A 19,773-nucleotide genomic window follows, 5' to 3' on the forward strand; every position below is an offset into this window, starting at 1 on the left:
AGGAAATTGAAGCAGGCATCAAAAACCTCCCAAGGGCCAGATGGCTTCCCAGGGGAATTCTATCAAACATTTAAAGAAGAAACAATACCTATTCTACTAAAGGTGTTCTGAAAGATAGAAAGGGATGGAATACTTCCAAACTGTTTCACAAGGCCAGCATCACCTTGATTCCAAAACCAGACTAAGACCCCACCAAAAAGGAGAATTATACACCAATATCCCTGATGAACACAGATGCAAAAATTCTCAACAAGATACTAGCCAATAGGATCCAACCATACATTAAGGAGATTATTCACCATGACCAAGTGGGATTTATCCCTGGGATGCAAGGCTGGTTCAACACTCATAAAGCAATCAGTGTGATGGATCATATCAACAAGACAAAAAACAAGAACCATACGATCCTCTCAATAGATGCAGAGAAAGCATTTGACAAAATAGAGCATCCATTCCTTATTGAAACTCTTCAGAGTGTAGGGATAGATGGAACATTCCTCAGCATCTTAAAAGCCATCTACAAAAAGCCCACAGCCAATATCGTTCTCATTGGGGAAACACTGGGAGCCTTTTCCCTAAGATCAGGAACAGATAAGGATGTCCACTCTCACCATGCTATTCAACATAGTACTAGAAGTCCTAGCCTCAGCAATCAGACAACAAAAAGAAATAAAAGGCATCAAATTGGCAAAGAAGAGGTCAAACTCACCCTCTTCACAGATGACATGATGCTGTATGTAGAAAACCCAAAAGACTCCACCCCAAGATTGCTAGACTCATAAAGCAATTAGGCAGTGTGGCAGGATACAAAATCAATGCCCAGAAATCAGTGGCATTCTATACATTCACAATGAGACTGAATAAAGAGAAATTAAGAAATCAATCCCATTTACAATTGCACCCAAAAGCATAAGATACCTAGGAATAAACCCAACCAAAGAGGTAAGGTATATATACCCTAAAAACTACAGAATACTTCTGAAAAAAACTGAGGAAGACACAAAGAGATAGAAAAATATTCCAAGCTCATGGATTGGAAGAATTAATAGTGTGAAAATGTCAATGCTACCCAGGGCAATTTACACATTTAATGCAACCCCTATCAAAATATCATTAACTTTCTTTTTTTAATTATTCTATTTATTCATGAGAGAGAGAGAGAGAGGCAGAGAGAGGCAGAGACACAGGCAGAGGGAGAAGCAGCCTCCATGCAGGGAGCCTGATGTGGGACTTGATCCTGGGACTCCAGGATCATGCCCTGGGCCAAAGGCAGCCCCAAACGACTGAGCCACCCAGACATCCCTATCATGGACTTTCTTCAGAGAGTTGAAACAAATAATCTTAATATTTGTGCAGAGTCAGAAAAGACCCCAAAGAGCCAGGGGAATATTGAAAAAGAAAACCATAGCTGGGGGCATCACAATGCTGGATTTCAAATTGTACGAAAAACTGTGACCATCAAGACAGTGTGGTACTGGCACAATTACAGACACGTAGATCAATGGAACAGAATAGATAACCCAGAAATGGGCCCTCAACTCTATGGCCAACTAATATTCGAAAAGCAGGAAAGACTATCCACTGGAAAAAGGACAGTCTCTTCAATAAATGGTGCTGGGAAAATTCGACAGCCACATGCAGAAGAATGAAACTAGACCATTATCTTACACCATACTCAAAGATAAACTCAAAATAGATGAAATATCTAAATGTGAGACAAGAATTCATCAAAATCCTAGAGGAGAACATAGGCAACACCCTTTTTGAACTTAGCCACAGCAACTTCTTGCAAGATACATGTATGAAGGCAAGGGAAACAAAAGCAAAAATGAATTATTGGGACTTCATCAAGATCAAAAGCTACTGCACAGCAAAAGAAACAATCAGCAAAATTAAAAGACAACCTACAGAATGGGAGAAGATATTTGCAAATGACGTATCAGATAAAGGGCTAGTATCCAAGATCTATAAAGAACTTATGAAACTCAACACCCAAGAAACAAACAATCCAATCATGAAATGGGCAAAAGACATGAACAGAAATCTCACAGAGGAAGACATGGACATGGCCAACATGCACATGAGAAAATGCTCTGCATCACTTGCCATCAAGGAAATACAAATCAAAACCACAATGAGATACCACCTCACACCAGTGAGAATGGTGAAAATTAACAAGACAGGAAACAACCAATGTTGGAGAGGATGTGGAGAAAGGGGAACCCTCTTGCACTGTTGGTGGGAATGTGAACTGTTGCAGCCACTCTGGAAAACTGTGTGGAGATTCCTCAAAGAGTTAAAAATAGACCTGCCCTACGACCCAGCAATTGCACTGCTGGGGATTTACCCCAAAGATACAGATGCAATGAAATGCCGGGACACCTTCACTCCGATGTTTCTATCAGCAATGGCCACAATAGCCAAACTGTGGAAGGAGCCTCGGTGTCCATCGAAAGATGAATGGATAAAGATGTGGTCTATGTATATAATGGAATATTACTCAGCCATTAGAAATGACGAATACCCACCATTTGCTTTGATGTGGATGGAACTGAAGGGTATTATGCTGAGTGAAATAAGTCAATTGGAGAAGGACAAACATTATATGGTCTCATTCATTTGGGGAATCTAAAAATTAATGAAAGGAAATAAGGGAAAGGAGAGAAAATGAGTGAAAATATCAGTGAGGGTGACAAAACATGAGAGACACCTAACTCTGGGAATCAAACAAGGGGTAGTGGAAGGAGAGGTGGGCGGGAGGATGGGTGACTGTGTGACGGGCACTGAGGGGGCCACTTGATGGGACGAGCACTGGGTGTTATTCTATATGTTGGCAAATCGAACTCCAACTTAAAAATACGCATAAAAAAACAAAAAAAATAAATCTGACAAAAAAAAAATCACACACACAGACACACACACAAAGATCTTAGCTGAAAGCAGACAATTAACTGATTAACTGACTGAGCCACCTAGGTGTCCCATTCTTAAAGACTTTAAAAGCCAAAGATCTAAGTTTGTGGTAGAGCCAAATATCCTCAAGACAGCCTGGCATTCACTTTTGATTTTTAAACTATTTTGTAGTAGCCCACTATTTTTTTTTTTTTTTTTTTTTTTTACTGAGGATTTTTTTTTCCTTTCTTACAGGCACAAATTTGTAATTTAAAAGTTGTATGCTGTCATTTTTCAGTCTGTTGGTGTTTTGTAATGGGGAGATTTTTAACTGAATTGCTGCAAGCATAAATCTATAACCCTGTCTATGTATGGCACAAAGATATAGATTGAAGATACTTACCCTGACATCATGGAAATCTATTATTTTCAGCACAAAATATAGGGAGAGAGTATTCTCCTATGCTTGACTATGTACTCTGGTCTTCTCTTTTCTCTCTTGGCATAAAGGATAAGGAACAAACTAATTATATAATTAGATTATTTTACAACAAACTTTTACATAATCCAAGTATTGCATGTATATCAATAAACAGAACTAGGGCATAGATATTATGAATTTTTAACATATTTGGTTTGAAAAATAAGCAAACAAATGTAAATTAATGCCAATTTTACTTCTGTTTTGGATTCAAGAAATCAAGTCTCCAAAAGAGTATCCAGCAGAATAACTCCATAGGGATTCTTTCCTCTATGCAAAAGTCATAAATATTTTTTAAAAATCTGCTCTTTGCTATTTTCAATTAAGACATTCAATACTTGCCCAAGGTAAGTGATGACAAGTATTTTTTCCTTGTTTATAGGGACAAGTCATTTTTATCATTTTTCTTCAAGAGAAAGAAAGTATTTCCATCAAACAAGTTTTGTCACCTTTAATCAAAGTGACAGGATGAACACTCTTGAGAGCTAATGATTGACAAGACAAGTTTCAGAGATATGACAAGGATTTGCTACTCTAAATTACTTTTGATGCACGTCTCAATGTAAGGTATTTTCTCTTCATCAGAAGATATGGATTACAATATCATTATTAAAGCAAAAATCATTCAAAACATCTTGTTACTCTTCTGTTTGCATTAATGACAAAATAAAATTTAGAGAGTTTTTAGTTTTTCATTTAGTTAGTAAAAAATATACACAATGTAGCCAAGTGTAGGGTCTTCTGTTTTTCTAGTGTAAAGAGAAGTGAAATCTGACCTATCCTAACTTGTGTTGAAGAGATCAACATGAAATAGTATGATGAAATAGAAACATAATAGACTTAGACATTCACATCCTGGCTCTGCTATTCACTACTTAGGTGACCTGGGAAAATACTGAACCTGTTCCAATTTCAAGTTCCTCAATTATAAATATTATTTTTTAAAATTGAAATACCTGATAGAATTGTGGTGAGATTGAGTAGATAAATCACCTGGAAGGTAGGCTTTTATCAATTATATTTTTCTATGAAGGGTGTTTATGGAGGAGAAAATACAAACACACGTACATACACATACATACACATGTAGATTTATGTATACATATATTTATGTACAATACAAACACACGAACACACACATACATACACATGTAGGTTTATGTATACATATAATACAATACATAAAATACAAACACACGTACATACACATACATACACATGTAGATTTAGGTATACATATATTTATGTATATATCTTTGTGGATGTGTTTGTGTATGTATACATCCTTTAGGGAGCATTTCACACAAAAAAATGTTCAGTGACTCATGACATAATTAATGAACAAAAAATTGGAATAACTTGTTAGCCTCTGAATAAATCTTTCCTTGGGGAAGGGATGCTCACCCTTTTAAGAAGGATAGGTTGGGGATCCCTGGGTGGCGCAGCGGTTTAGCGCCTGCCTTTGGCCCAGGGCGCGATCCTGGAGACCCGGGATCGAATCCCATGTTGGGCTCCCGGTGCATGGAGCCTGCTTCTCCCTCTGCCTATGTCTCCGCGCCTCTCTCTCTCTCTGTGTGACTATCATAAAAAAAAAAAAAAAAAAAAAGATGGAGTTTTAAAAAAATAAGAAGGATAGGTTGTTAACAAGAGTTAGGGAGAAATTACTTCAGTTCTGATGAAAAATAGAAAACCCACTGGTGATAGAGCAAAAACTAGATTCAAAAAAAAAAATGTGAGGAAGAAAGAGAGAAAAGAAGAGCCACAGCTGTTATTAACTGCAGTATAATGAAGTCTTCACAAATCATAGTTGAGTTGGCATTTTGTGATTGAGGATTATTTGAAAGCATCTCAACTGCGGTGATCATTAGGGGATACCCAATTCATACATATATTTAACAATCAATATCTGAAGGGATTTTTAGCTGAAGATTTTCTAAAATAGCAGAAGCATCTGTTTAAAATGCCTATGTAATAAGAATTATGCACTGTTCACTATTAATATGATGAGTGAAGCTAATTACATAGAACAAACTACAAAGCATATCAATGATGCTTTGATATAAGCATCCTACTTCTCTTCTCAAGAAACATATAAAAATACCTTTTTGTGTCACAAGGTCAAATGCATACAGGAGCCAAGCAGATACCATAAATGTTTCAAAGGGATAAATATATGATAATAGAAAGTGACATAATAAATGAGAGCATTAGTGCCACATTAAAGCATTTATATTCAAATTTTAAAAACCTATGCTATGCAAACAAAGCACACCTTTGGGTAGGATACAGTAGAGGATGACCAGTTGCTAGCCTGCTTTATTCAAACAGGGCTAGATTCTCCTGTTTGATTGATCTTCCCACACCTGACCCTTTCTTGCCATAAGCTATCCTCTTTTGAAATGGTCACTCTTTTTATCTAAATCATTTTTAAAAAGATTTTATTTATTTATTCATGAGAGATACAGAGAAAGAAGCAGAGACACAGGCAGAGAGAGAGAGAAGCAGGCTCCATGCAGGGAGTCTGAGCTGGGACTCAATCCCGGGTCTCCAGGATCACGCCCTGGGCCAAAGGCAGGCGCCAAACTGCTGAGCCACCCACGCATCCCTATCTAAATCATTTTTAACTAGTTGCAAAGCAGTGTGCTTTTGTTTGCAGTTGAATAAAGTTTGCTATTATGTAGAATCCTTCTTTTAGCATCTACTGTTATTTGCTAATTGTGCACAATTTCTATCTTTTTATGCAGTCTTTCTATAGATACTTTATTGGCTGTCTCTGTCCTTTCTGACTACTTTCAGTGCCAGCAACACCAGAGCCGTTCTCTTTATAAGAGAAATGAACGGTCCTGATTTGGTAAAAATTCTGCCCCCATACAAAACCTTTCACCCCTATCTTTTGTAAGAACTGTTCATAATGTGATGCTTTGGCTTACCACCAGAATGCATTCTTACTGACCATAATGGATCAAAGTTTTTAAAAAAATTGTTTAATTTTAAAATTTTTTTGGATCAAAGTTTTAATAACAGACATAGTCCTTGGTCTTCTAGGCAAAGTTCCTCTTGCTAAATATATAGTCCTATTGCTAATATATATAGTCCTATATGAAAGCTAATTATTTTCTCAGACATATGAGAAAAAGAGAACTTGATTTAACAATGGAGGACTGGACAGTGAAGGACCTGGGTATAAAAAATTTGTCAGAGTTTGTAAGGCAATTGGAAAATATTGCTTTGAAAAAAAAAGAAAATATTGCTTTGGGTTATCGTAGGATTTAAAAGACCAACATTCTGGACTTCTGCAAAAGGGCAGCGTAGGAAGATACTGAAATTACCTCCTCCCACGGACACACCAAATCTATAGCTATATATGAATCATTTCCCTTTGAAAAAGATCTGAAAACTAGATGAACAGCTTCTCTACAATAAAGGATAAAAACTATATGGAGAAAAACATTAAAAAACTCCACCCCAATACACAATGGAGAGGGATTTCACCAGTCTAGTGCTTCTGCTGGAAGAGCAAGAGGTTAGTGCCTCACATTGGGCATCCCAACCCCTGGGATCCATACCAAAGAGGTGAACCCCCAGAATGTCTGGCTTGAAAAACGAATGGGGCTGATGTCTAAGTGATCCAGCTCGCTATAGAAAACTGAGATTCCTCTCTCAAAGGAGTGTTGTGCAGTCTAATTTGTCCAAGAACCAGTGAAGAAACAGCAGTTTGAAAAGTGCCTAGACTATTTGTGAAGGAGATTCATTTACTAATCTAAAATCATCTTCTGGAGGGGCAGGAGACAGCTGAAACTCCCTGGAGACCGAGATGCTGGCAGATTCATTTTTGTATTCTCCCCCTACACTACTGGCATAGGTAGGTGAACTTGAACACTGCATCCTACTGCCACCTTACTAACGATTGGGGGTGGAATTTTCACACAACACTGGGGTATCAAAGGATGAGATTTCTCTCAGACTCTGAGTAGAAAGAGAACAGTGTTAGGCTTAAAAACAAGATCCCCACAAAGTAACCAGAGCTGTTTGTGCTATGAGCATTTCTAATGCCAGTTTGTCTGCAAGGTAGGTCTTGGAAGTTATTTTATTCATATTTTAAAAGTTCCTTTTTCTAACACAAAAAGCAAAACAACTCAAGGAATTATCTCGCAAACTGACACCAGTTTATATGTAGCCAGTAATACTATGCAGCTGGAAGAAACAGTAACCCTGGGGACCAAGAGAACTTAAGGATGCCTCGTCTCAATGCCAGTTAGTTTTTGATATTGAGCTAACATCTGGAGCCCAAGTAAGAACCAAGGCTAACATTTCAAATACAATCTCAGTGATTTTTTCCCATCCTTTTTCATTGTTTCCATATTTTTAGTGTTACTTGGAGATACACAAAGCCGAAATTGCCATCAAATTGACTAAAAAAACTGTTTAAAAGCTTTACTTTTTTTTTTTTCAAAAAGGGTGCAATTCAAATGTGTATTTTTTTCATCTTGGCATAATCAGGACAGCCTTATACACACACAGATTAAATCAGAAATGAAAATCTAACTTCAGGTTGAAACAGTCCCCAATCTCACATATAACACAGCTTTGTCTATTTTTCATAGGAACTGAGTTTATTTCAAAATCACAACTTCCAACAATGGTATATGTTTTCCAGGGTTTCTTCTTGAAAGGTACTTGATATTTTCAGATTGTATTTCTTTTAAACAGAAACTAAATAGTAACCTAGCCGCTCATTTATTTATTGATTGCTTCATATATTCTGCAAATTTTTTTGAGCCTTCACTAAATGCAGACACAGTGCTAGAGATATCAGTATGAAAAAAGGCAAAGAACCTGCTTCATAGAATTGAAAACCTCTCCTTCCTCATTTCTCTTTTATGCAAAACCTGGAAAAAGAAGCAGGAGTTTTTCCTTCCTCCTTTCTTCTAGCCCTTCCTTCCTTTTTCTTTCCATCATCTTTTTTTTGTTTTGTTTTTCCTCTCCTTTTCTTATTCATTAATTTTCTTTTCTTTTACAAATATTAGAAGCCTACAATATGGCTAGATACTATCCTAGGCACTGGGTCACCTGTAGCATGAAAGCAAGTCCTAGCTTTCTTGAGGTTTTTGGGTTCAGGAGGATACTATAAATACACAGGTGATCAAATGGCTAGCATAATTATATACTAGATTATCATCATAAAAGAGTACTCTCTATCTCTAATAGAGAATAATGAGGGTTCTAATTTGAATAATTTGGTGAAGGTCTGTCTGATGAGATATTTAGCTGAGATTCTGTGTGTGTTTAATGAAGTACAGTTGACACACAATGTTAATTAGTTTCAGGTGTGCTACATAATGATGTTATACTATGTTCACCATAAATGTAGCTATGCACTCTCTATAGGTTAAGATTTGAAGAAAGAGACAGAACCAGCCTTGGAAAGGATTTAGGAATAACTGGCAAGCTTTCCACACAGAATAGGTAACTGCAAAGGCCCTAAAGGTGGAAATAATTTGGTATGTTTCAGAACCTAAAAGGGGAGAAGAGTTGAAGCATAATGGCCCAACAGGCAGTTTCAGAAGGAGGCGAAGACTAGATCATGCAGAGAGACATGGGCTACTGTAAGAAAGTCAGACCTTGGGACACCTGGGTGGTTCAGCGGTTGAACATCTGCCGATGGCTCAGGGCGTGATCCCGGAGTCCCGGGATTGTCCCACATCTGGCTTCCTGCATGGAGCCTGCTTCTCCCTCTGCCTGTGTCTCTGCCTCTCTCTCTGTGTCTCTCATCAATAAGTAAATAAAATCTTTAAAAAAAAAAGAAAAAAGAAAGTGAGACCTTATTCTTATCAATGTGAAGCCACTAAATGGGTTCAAGCATAAATTTATATATAGCTATATAATTATAGTTATTAATAATAAGAATACCAAAATAATAATAGCTCACATTATTGTAGCACTTCTCACATAGTGGCAAGACAAAGAAAGGCAGTAATACTGCTGATCTGCTTCTTTGTATATTATATAACCATAATATTAACCTAGAAGGTAATGTTTTGAGAAAGTGGAATGTTTTCAACATATTTATTATTTTTTGTTTGTTTCAAGTTTTTATATAAATTCTAGTTAGTTAACATAAAGGGTAATACTGGTTTTAGCAATAGAACTCAGTGATTCATCACTTACATACAACACCCAGTCTTCATCACAAGTGCCCTCCTGAATAACCATCACCCATCTAGCCCATCCCCTGCCCACGTCCTTCCATCAACCCTCAGTTTATTCTCTTAGTTAAGAGTCTTTTATGGTTTACTTCCTTTTTTAAATTTTTTCCCTTCCTTTATGTTCATCTGTTTTGCTTCTTAAATTCCATATGAGTGAAATTATATGGTATTTGTGTTTCTCTGACTGATTTATCTCACTTAGCAGAACACACTCTAGCTCCATCCACATCATTATGAATATCAAAATTTCATCCCTTTTTATGGCTGAGTAATATTCCATTGTACATATATACCATATATTCTTTATTCATTCATAAGTTGAAGGACATTTGGGCTTTTTCCATAAGCTATTGTAGATAATGCTGCTATGAACATTGGTTGGATGTATCCCTTCGAATTAATATTTTTGTATCCTGTGGGTAAATACCTAGTAGTGAAATTCCTGGATCATAGGGTGTTTCTATTTTTAACTTTTTGAGGAAACTCCATTCTGTTTTCCAAAGTGGTTCACCAGTTTGCATTCCCACCAACAGTGTAAGAGGGTTCCCCTTTCTCTGTATCCTTACCAACACCTGCTATTTCTTGTGTTGTTAATTTTAGCCATTCTGACAGGTGTGAGGTGGTACCTCATTGTAGTTTTGATTTGTGTTTCCTTTATGATGAGTGATTCAACACATTTAAAAAAAATATTTACAAACATATTGGCTGGTGTTAATCCTTCAAATAGGCAGAGCTCACTGCTGGTCTATGGTGTCCAAGATGACAATACTTGTGTGATTGTCTTGTGACTACAAGGAAACTGGAAATGTCATAGGAACATAGGACCAGGCCTCTCACTTCTTAAATCCTCCCTCTATACCCCCTCACTCACAATGAAGCTAAGCACATTGAAGGACCCTGCAGATTAACTGGCTGAATTGCCTTTTCACTCAGAAAACAACATCAACAGAAGACAAGTGGCTGCTACCCTCATTTCCTCAGAAAGTACAGCATGCAGCATTTGATCAATTTTGCCTCCTAATGAAGCTAGTGTGGATAGCCTATAACACTGTACTGTTAATTCTGTCAGATATCAAAGGAAGTATACATTAGAAGAGAGGAATGTAGGATTATGAGCTGGGGAAATGGGCCTTTGGAATTTAAAAGAACAGAGATTGAACGCCACATGGGTGGGTACAAGTGATAACTTAAACTCCTTTGGAATTCCAGTCATAGTTTCACATTAGCTGTCCATAGAAGCTCAGAATTTTTATTTTGCTGCTATGACCTCTGGAGTTACTCTACTATCAACAAATACATCCAAATATAACCCTTTCAGGTAAGAATTTCAATGTAGAGAGAACCTTACTGGACATGGTGTGTGAAAGGAAATGAAAACAGTGTATGTTTTCTGACTTTCTGCCTTTATCAAGTTATCAAAATGATCTAAAATGATCTATAATTATTTCAGAGTGCAGTACATGGAAATATGTTCCATTTTAACTTTCTGGAAATAATGTAGAAAGGTTATAGCAGGACATGAGTCTTTGGAAGCAGGGACCTCTCCACTGCAGCAGTTACTTGGAACTACACTTTCTCTAGACAACAAATGCCCAGGTAGCTCATAAAATGACACCTCCCATTAGATTCTTTGGTATCCATGTATGTTCTACTGACCAACAAATAATCCTGAAAAAACAAACCACAAACTACAAATGAAAACAAAGAACTAAAAGGTTACCTCTACTTTTGAAACAAATATACATGATAAGAAGCTTTATCAAAGTATTCACTATACCTCTGTGATTATGTCTAGAAAAGTAAATATAACATTAAGATTGTATTTTTGACCATATCCTCATATGGGCTGTTCAGCATATTTGCTATGTGGTGTTAGGTAAGTAAACTGAGATTTAATGCCAGATTCAGGTTGTACTACAAAGCTGTGGTCATCAAGACAGTGTGGTACTGGCACAAAAACAGACACATAGGTCAATGGAACAGAATAGAGAACCCAGAAGTGGACCCTGAACTTTATGGTCAACTAATATTCGATAAAGGAGGAAAGACTATCCACTGGAAGAAAGTCTCTTCAATAAATGGTGCTGGGAAAAATGGACATCCACATGCAGAAGAATGAAACTAGACCACTCTCTTGCACCATACACAAAGATAAACTCAAAATGGATGAAAGATCTAAATGTGAGACAAGATTCCATCAAAATCCTAGAGGAGAACACAGGCAACACCCTTTTTGAACTCGGCCACAGTAACTTCTTGTAAGATACATCCACGAAGGCAAAAGAAACACAAGCAAAAATGAACTATTGGGACTTCATCAAGATAAGAAGCTTTTGCACAGCAAAGTATACAGTCAACAAAACTAAAAGACAGTCTACAGAATGGGGGAAGATATTTGCAAATGACATATCAGACAAAGGGCTAGTTTCCAAGATCTATAAAGAACTTATTAAACTCAACACCAGAGAAACAAACAATCCAATCATGAAATGGGCAAAAGACATGAAGAGAAATCTCACAGAGGAAGACATAGACATGGCCAACACGCACATGAGAAAATGCTCTGCATCACTTGCCATCAGGGAAATGCAGATCAAAACCACAATGAGATACCACCTCACACCAGTGAGAATGGGGAAAATTAACAAGGCAGGAAACCACAAATGTTGGAGAGGATGCGGAGAAAAGGGAACCCTCTTACACTGTTGGTGGGAATGTGAACTGGTGCAGCCACTCTGGAAAACTGTGTGGAGGTTCCTCAAAGAGTTAAAAATAGACCTGCCCTACCACCCAGCAATTGCACTGCTGGAGATTTACCCCAAAGATTCAGATGCAATGAAACGCCGGGACACCTGCACCCCGATGCTTCTAGCAGCAATGTCCACAATAGCCAAACTGTGGAAGGAGCCTCGGTGTCCATCGAAAGATGAATGGATAAAGGAGATGTGGTTTATGTATACAATGGAATATTACTCAGCAATTAGAAACGACAAATACCCACCATTTGCTTCGATGTGGATGGAACTGGAGGGTATTATGCTGAGTGAAATAAGTCAATCGGAGAAGGACAAACATTATATGGTCTCATTCATTTGGGGAATATAAATAATAGTGAAAGGGAATAGAAGGGAAGGGAGAAGAAATGGGTAGGAAATATCAGAAAGGGAGGCAGAACATGAAGACTCCTAACTCTGGGAAACGAACTAGGGGTGGTGGAAGGGGAGGAGGGCGGGGGGTGGGGGTGAATGGGTGACGGGCACTAAGGGGGGCACTTGACGGTATGAGCACTGGGTGTTATTCTGTATGTTGACAAATTGAACACCAATAAAAAATAAATTTATTATTAAAAAAATAAATAAAACTTTCATGCACATAATGTTGGAAACATATAAAGTCACTCAAGAGGTCTGATGACTGTTTTACAATTAAAAACTAACCTTACCTTCATAGTTAGAAATTGTGTTTATGATGTGTCATGGAAAAAGCATTAAAGTAAAATTCAGAAATTTAGGTCCTTATCTGAATCTCTCACATTTTTGTAGCACAACATTTGGCAAATTATGTAACACTTTATATCATATTTAAAAAATGTTTGATGCAACGAGTAAGAATCAAAGTCCTTGGATATACAGGGATGCCTGGGTGGCTCAGCGGTTAAGCACCTGCTTCAGCCCAGGGTGTGATCCTGGAGTCCTAGGATCAAGTGCCACATCAGGCTCCCTGGATAGAGCCTGCCTCTCTCTCTCTCTCTCTGCCTATGTCTCTGTGTGTGTGTCTCTCTCTCAGTGTCTCTCATGAATAAATAAATAAAAAATATTTTTAAAAACTTCTTGGATATACCTGTTTAAGAAATATAATGTTATGTATTTGTTTATTCTAAGTCAGTTTAATTTTTATTTCAATGGATTAGTGGAAATTTAGTCTCAATATATTTCTGTATTTCCCTCTCAATTTCCCCCAGGTTGTACCTAAATTTCAGAAGCCTTACATAGATAGAGTCATGGGTTGTGTATGTGTGTCTGTGTGTGTGTATGATTTGGGGGAAAGCATGATGTGGCGCTATGTTTTAGCCCATGTGGGCTACTACAACACAATACCTGAGAGGGTGGCTTGTAAATAATAGAAATGTATTTCTCACCATTATGAAGGTGGAAAGTCCAAGATCAAGGATCCAGCAGATTTGGTGTCTGGTGAAAACCTGGCTTTCTGGTTTACACATAGCCTTCTTCTTACATAACAGAGGGGATATGAGAATTTTCTTGCTTCTCTTTTGTAAGGGCACTCCTCCTACTTATGAGTGCTCTGCCTTCATGACCTAATCATCTCCTACAGGCCCCACTTCCAAACACCATCACATGGGGATATAAATCTCAAAGTACAAACCGGATAGGTACACCAGCATTCAATAGATAGCGGGATGTATCAGAACCTTGATGTAAGGCGACCAAAAATTGTCTAATTACTTTCACTCTTGTCTAAATGGATGTATCTGTTATCTAGCCCTCTTAGCTTTCTGTAAGGCCTCACTTATGCATATCCATTAGATTATCTCTAGTCCTGAGGCTGCTGTACATGTCTATGCCCTTCAAAGCTGGAGTGGAATCATTGCTATGTTGCCAGGTCAAACTGGGCCACTGGAACTCTGGAAGGTTTCATGATACAGGCCTTTTCTTTTTGATGCCTCATAGCCTGGGAGCTCTACCCAGAGAAATGGAGATCTGGTGTTCATTGCTCTCAGCAACCTCAAATCCATTTGGACTTCTTTGGAACTTGGCGTAGGTGGCAGAGCACAGGAAATCCCTCTCGGGGCCACCAAAATTTGTACTTCCTGATTCCTACCCCTTCTGCAGAAAGAGAAATTTTACCTAAGTTAGGTTTGAGGAAGTTCTGTTCTTACTCATGATACTTTCTTCTTATTTGTTTATTCTTTAAGTTATTTTCTTGCTAAATCTAGATGAACTGAAAATAGAATTTGGGATGATTAGGAAAAGGCTTTAAGATGAAACAATGACACTACTTAAAAAATACCCATAGTAAAAAAAAAAAAAAAAAAATACCCATAGTAAAATCTGTTATCTTATATAGTTAGCTAATCAGGTATGCTATTTAGGTTTCCTCTGCTATCCAAAAGTAGAGCATTCCTATGAAAACTCAGGTGAAGAGTGAAGTAATTACTATTGAATCAAAGTGAAGATACTCTTCAGATTTCTTTCAGTTAGGGAAAACAGGTACCAAGGTAGGTCTTTCATAAAAGCAGAGTGGAATAAAGTGAACTTTTGGACAGTGGGGGAAATCTGTGTATAATTTTATTAATCCAGAGTTCACATAGTATTCATAATATATGAATCTCTAATTTTCACAAAATAAATACAATACAGACACAATAAATACTGGTTATGCAAAGTTTATATTTCTTTAGTCATTCAGAGGCAATACAGAACCATCTATGACTTTTAGCAAATTAATTAATATGTTACATGAAACATAAATATTAGTTAAGGTTAACCTCAAATAGAATGAAAGAATGTTTGGTCTATAGATAAACGAAGTAATCCAACAACAAAAAATATGTACATGAGATGTGAGTAATTTGGTTGAACAGAACTTTATAAGTGAATGGATTGCTTGACACTTTTAACATAAATAAAACAAGTCAGTCAAACTAAATCCTTTTTGTAAGAAATTGAGGATGTAAGTTTGGAAAAAATAAGTGAAAGTGTAGGAAATATGAACATAAATGGACTTATTAACTCTAAGGAAAGAAGTTATACCCAAATCCAAAGAGTTGAGTTAATAATAAAGTAGAAGCCTAAGCCTATAAATCCTCTAGGTAAGTTGAGTTTAAATTCATGAACTCTAAACAAACATTCAAAATGTTTAATTTATAACTGTATTCATTAACATAAAATCAATAAGTTGATGACAGTTGATTATTCCATGAAAAAACAAGTGTTATTTTTGCTGCATTCAATCAATCACTTAGCTTTTATAACACTCTACAAGTGTTACACACTGTGGTGGGCATTAAAGACACAGACACTTAGGACAAAATACCCTCCTTGAAAAGACTGATTCAGGAAACCAATAGTAGTGGAATTCTGGAAAAGATGGTGAGTAGGAGGACCTTAAGTTCACCTTGTTCCACAAATACACCAAGATAACATCCACATCAGGATAAATAAACCAGAAAATTACCTGAAGACTGGCAGAACAGATTCTTCACAGCTAAACATAGAGAAGAGGCCACATCAAAAATGGTAGGAAGGGCAGAAACACAAAATGACCTGCAAGACTATGTGCAGGAGGGAGGGACACCGTAAGCATGGTAAAGGAAGAGGAACAGATCCTACATCAGGTATTCCAGGCACTCCAGGCACAGGAGACCCACACTGGGAATACAAACCTCCATAGTATTTGGCTTTGAACACAAGAGGAGCTTAACTTGTAGGTCTTTACAATTAGTGGGGCTTAACACTTTGAAATTTAAAAATTAGCAGCTCAGCTCTGAGAGAACCAGAGGGCAATAGGAAAATGAGTCCCCACTCTTAAAGAGACAACATAATAGGAACCCTCATGAGATACAGCGTAGAATCGGCAATTTGAAGAATGTCTGGAGTATAAGGGAGATTTATTTACTAATCTGAGAGCATGTGCTAGAAGGTGCAAGGATCTTTAGAAGACTTCAAAAGCAAAAGAACTGGTGGGTGTTACTTTCCTCCCCAGCCCCTCAGCCTAGATGTATGGACACCTGCAGGAACCAGCTCAAACACTCCAACTAGCTTGCTAACAACACTCCCTGCCCCCATGCTCTCCTATGGACCAGCCCCCTCCACCTCACTCTCAGCTGGAGTCCACCCAAAGCATCACTATAATGTCGGCAGTGTGCATGCAGCCTTAACAAGGGTCAGCACCACTCCAAAGTGACTTCTGCCCTGGAGACAGGGGAAGATAACCACACACATCAGTTTGACTATGACCGGCAGTGAGATGGGGAAGACAGATGGTCTGACTGCAGGCCCTGCCCACCAACAAAAGCCTCACAGGAGACAACCCAGGGAGAGCATCCTGTAGTTCAGTGCCACCACAATTCTGGAAAATGCCTGGTCTGATCCAACTCAAGCCCAAGGTGGCCCCAGACTGGCCCATTAATAGCACAGGGACCAAAACCTACCCACAATAAGCAGAGAGTCATTGCAGATGACTGAACTAAAGGTAAATGTGGCTCAGTCACATGAGTAGGGCATATGCAACACATATAGGAGATAACCTCTGAAGAGCCAGGTTCTGGTGAATATGAGATATTGCACTGTAGAGCACTATAGGACCTCTTCTTCATAAGGCTACCACTAGCGAGAGCAAGAGACCTAGCTGACTTTCCTAAAACATAGAAACAGACACAGAGAGGCAAAATGAGGAGATGGAGGAATATATCTCAAATGAAAGAATATGACAAAATCACATCAAGACCTAAATGAAAAGGAGGCAATTAATATGCCCAATAAAGAATTTAAAAATAGTGGTCATAAAGAGTTGAGAAAAAAAAGGAGGCACTAAAGTGAGATGGTCAAGAAAGAGATAGAAAATATTAAAAATGAAGCAATCATATATGAAATTACTAAAGTTAAAAATACACTAGACGGAATAAATACTAAACTAGAGAAAGAAAAAGAATGGATCAGTGACCTGGAAAACAGAAAATGAAAAACAATCAAACTTAGCAGGAAAGAAATAAACAAACAAACAAATAACTTAGGGAATGACACTTGCATTATCACAAGCAGCCCAAGTGTCCATCAATAGATGAATGAATAAAAAAGATGTGAGATATATATATTCCATTATATTATTATATAATATTATATAATATATTACATATAATGGAATAATGAAATGAAATAATTATATATATGGAATATATATATATATATATATATATATATATATATATATATGGAATATATATATAATGGAATAACAAAATCTTGCCATTTAAAACCCTGATGGATCTGACTTCAACTAACAACCAAATAAGCTTGGAAATGGATTCTTTCTAAAGCCTCCAGATAAGAGGCTGGATGACTAACACTTTGAAACCCAAAGCAGAGAAACTAATTGTGCCAAACTGGATTTCAGATCTACAGAACTGTAAGATAATAAATCCATATTGTTTTTAGAAAACTAATACAAGGTTAAAGAGGTAAGTGGAGAACAAACTATATAAGCCCTCATATGCCTGTTGGGGTATTAGAGAAGTTTGCTTCAAAATATAAACAGAAATGGATTTTGCATGAATAGATTTTAGAAAGTAAAATCCTCTGCTACAACGTAAGTTCCATGAAGGTAGGGATTATTATCTGTACCACACTACATCCCCATTTTCTAGAACAGTTTCAGTATTTGGTACTGGAAAATATTTGTTGTACTCAAAAACTATTTGTTATTGAATGAATCATACTATCCAGCATACAAAGGATCAGTAAATTCTTGGTCAAACTTTGCCTATTGCAATTATGGGCCTACTTGGGGAAAAGTGGTCAGTCTTCTTTATCTTTACTTTGCCATTTTCTGTCCACATTTCAGTTTCACTAAACGAATGTTTAGGCAAGAAAATCAAAATAGGTTCAGAAAATGGCACTACAGTGACAGTAAGTGCTGAGATTGTACCTGCCATCCTGTAAAGGGTAAGAAGGGCAACAGATACATGGTGAGGATTTGATGTGGCAGGAGGCCCATCTGGAATTGGGAGCAAATACACCATGAAGTTCTCCAAATGGGTGTTTCTTTTTATTCCCCTTCTGTAGCACAGCTACATGTTCTAGATTTTTCACTCACTGAATGAAGTGGAAATAAAACTACATTTCCAAGTTAGTCTTTAGAGTGAACCATTCCAAATAGATACCATAAAGTGCTGTTGGGCAAAAAAATAAAATAAAATAAAAACCCAGGGAAAATAACTGTTCAGACTTACTGGTTTGGGCTTTGGCAGTAAAGCAAATTCAGCTTTTGGAAAATTGTGTTTATCTTGTGTATTTTTCATGTTCTTAATCCTGGCCGTTGTTTGGATTGTTATTTCTTCAAAGGAAAAGATAGTGTAAATCCTCATACATCTGTACAAACACAATTCAATACTTTGCACATAATGAATGCTTAATAAATAATAATGCTTCTCCAATTTATTTAAAAAGTAGAAAACTCAAAACTAAAAACAGATCTTTCAGAAACTGGCAACTATACTTTCCCATTGTCATCTTAGTTCTAGCTCTTCATTGTTCCATACTCAAAGACAGATAACAATAGAGGTCATTCTTTTGATCACTGGACAATTCCTGATTACCCACCATCTGACAGGCACAATGCCACAGGGACACAGTGATGATCAGATCAAATTTAGTGAGTCCTTTATAACACAGAGTCCACAGTTTACTTGGAGAAACAGCCTTGAGCTAAGTAATTACACTAATAAGTATATATCAATAAGTTAAGTAAATGTCCTTAATATAAAGAACATTTTTCCTTAGACAGAAAAAAAAAAAGACTGAAAACAATGCCAGGCAGACATTTTTATGGAGTTTCTATGTAGCGTTTTGAAAGAACTGCAAGCTGTTTAATAGTGCTAGCACACAAGGCTGGATATGATGAGCTTAAGAGGGAGTTGGAGAGGTGGGTAAACCAGAACATGTCCTGCTAAGGTGTCTGGACTTTATTCTGTAGATCATGAGTATGCACAGTCTTGGGCTTTTCCTTTAATAAAGTAATCATTCTAATTTGCCATGTAACTTACAAACTATTCACTTATAAATTTCCATATTTAAAAAATATCTACCTAAATAAATAATAGCATTAATAATAATAATTTTGTCCCACTCTCAAAAAAATATTGCACTCATATTTTGTTCTAATTTATTTAGAACGGAATTTTTTTGCTCTTAGGCAATATTTCAGTTATACATACAGACACACATACATACACAACCAATCCATCTGGAAATTGTCCCCTTTGTTTTGGAACCCAATTGTACAAATTGCATAAACCTTAAAAAGCAAGTGTTTTTTTTCCATCCCCTTTTATCCCCACTTTTAAACTAAGCTGAAAGTAAAAAATTTATCACTGTAAGAAATACAAACAATATAGTTAAAGACACCAGCTAGAGAATACAAAATATTTTTCCATTCTATAGAAAAATACAAAATGTT

At 37.0% G+C, this 19,773-nt stretch overlaps 1 long non-coding RNA gene across 1 annotated transcript; it reads right to left on the bottom strand.

Moving 5' to 3' along the window:
* Positions 1-4,645: 4,645 nt before the first annotated feature.
* Positions 4,646-18,688, bottom strand: LOC140597709 (uncharacterized). Its single transcript, XR_011999564.1, has 3 exons — positions 18,548-18,688; positions 8,995-9,162; positions 4,646-4,951 (listed from the first exon to the last, which is right to left on the bottom strand). It is a non-coding gene; the product is annotated as an uncharacterized lncRNA (long non-coding RNA).
* Positions 18,689-19,773: the final 1,085 nt, after the last annotated feature.

The sequence above is a fragment of the Vulpes vulpes genome, chromosome 1, assembly GCF_048418805.1.
Source record: "Vulpes vulpes isolate BD-2025 chromosome 1, VulVul3, whole genome shotgun sequence".
Taxonomy (NCBI): domain Eukaryota; kingdom Metazoa; phylum Chordata; class Mammalia; order Carnivora; family Canidae; genus Vulpes; species Vulpes vulpes.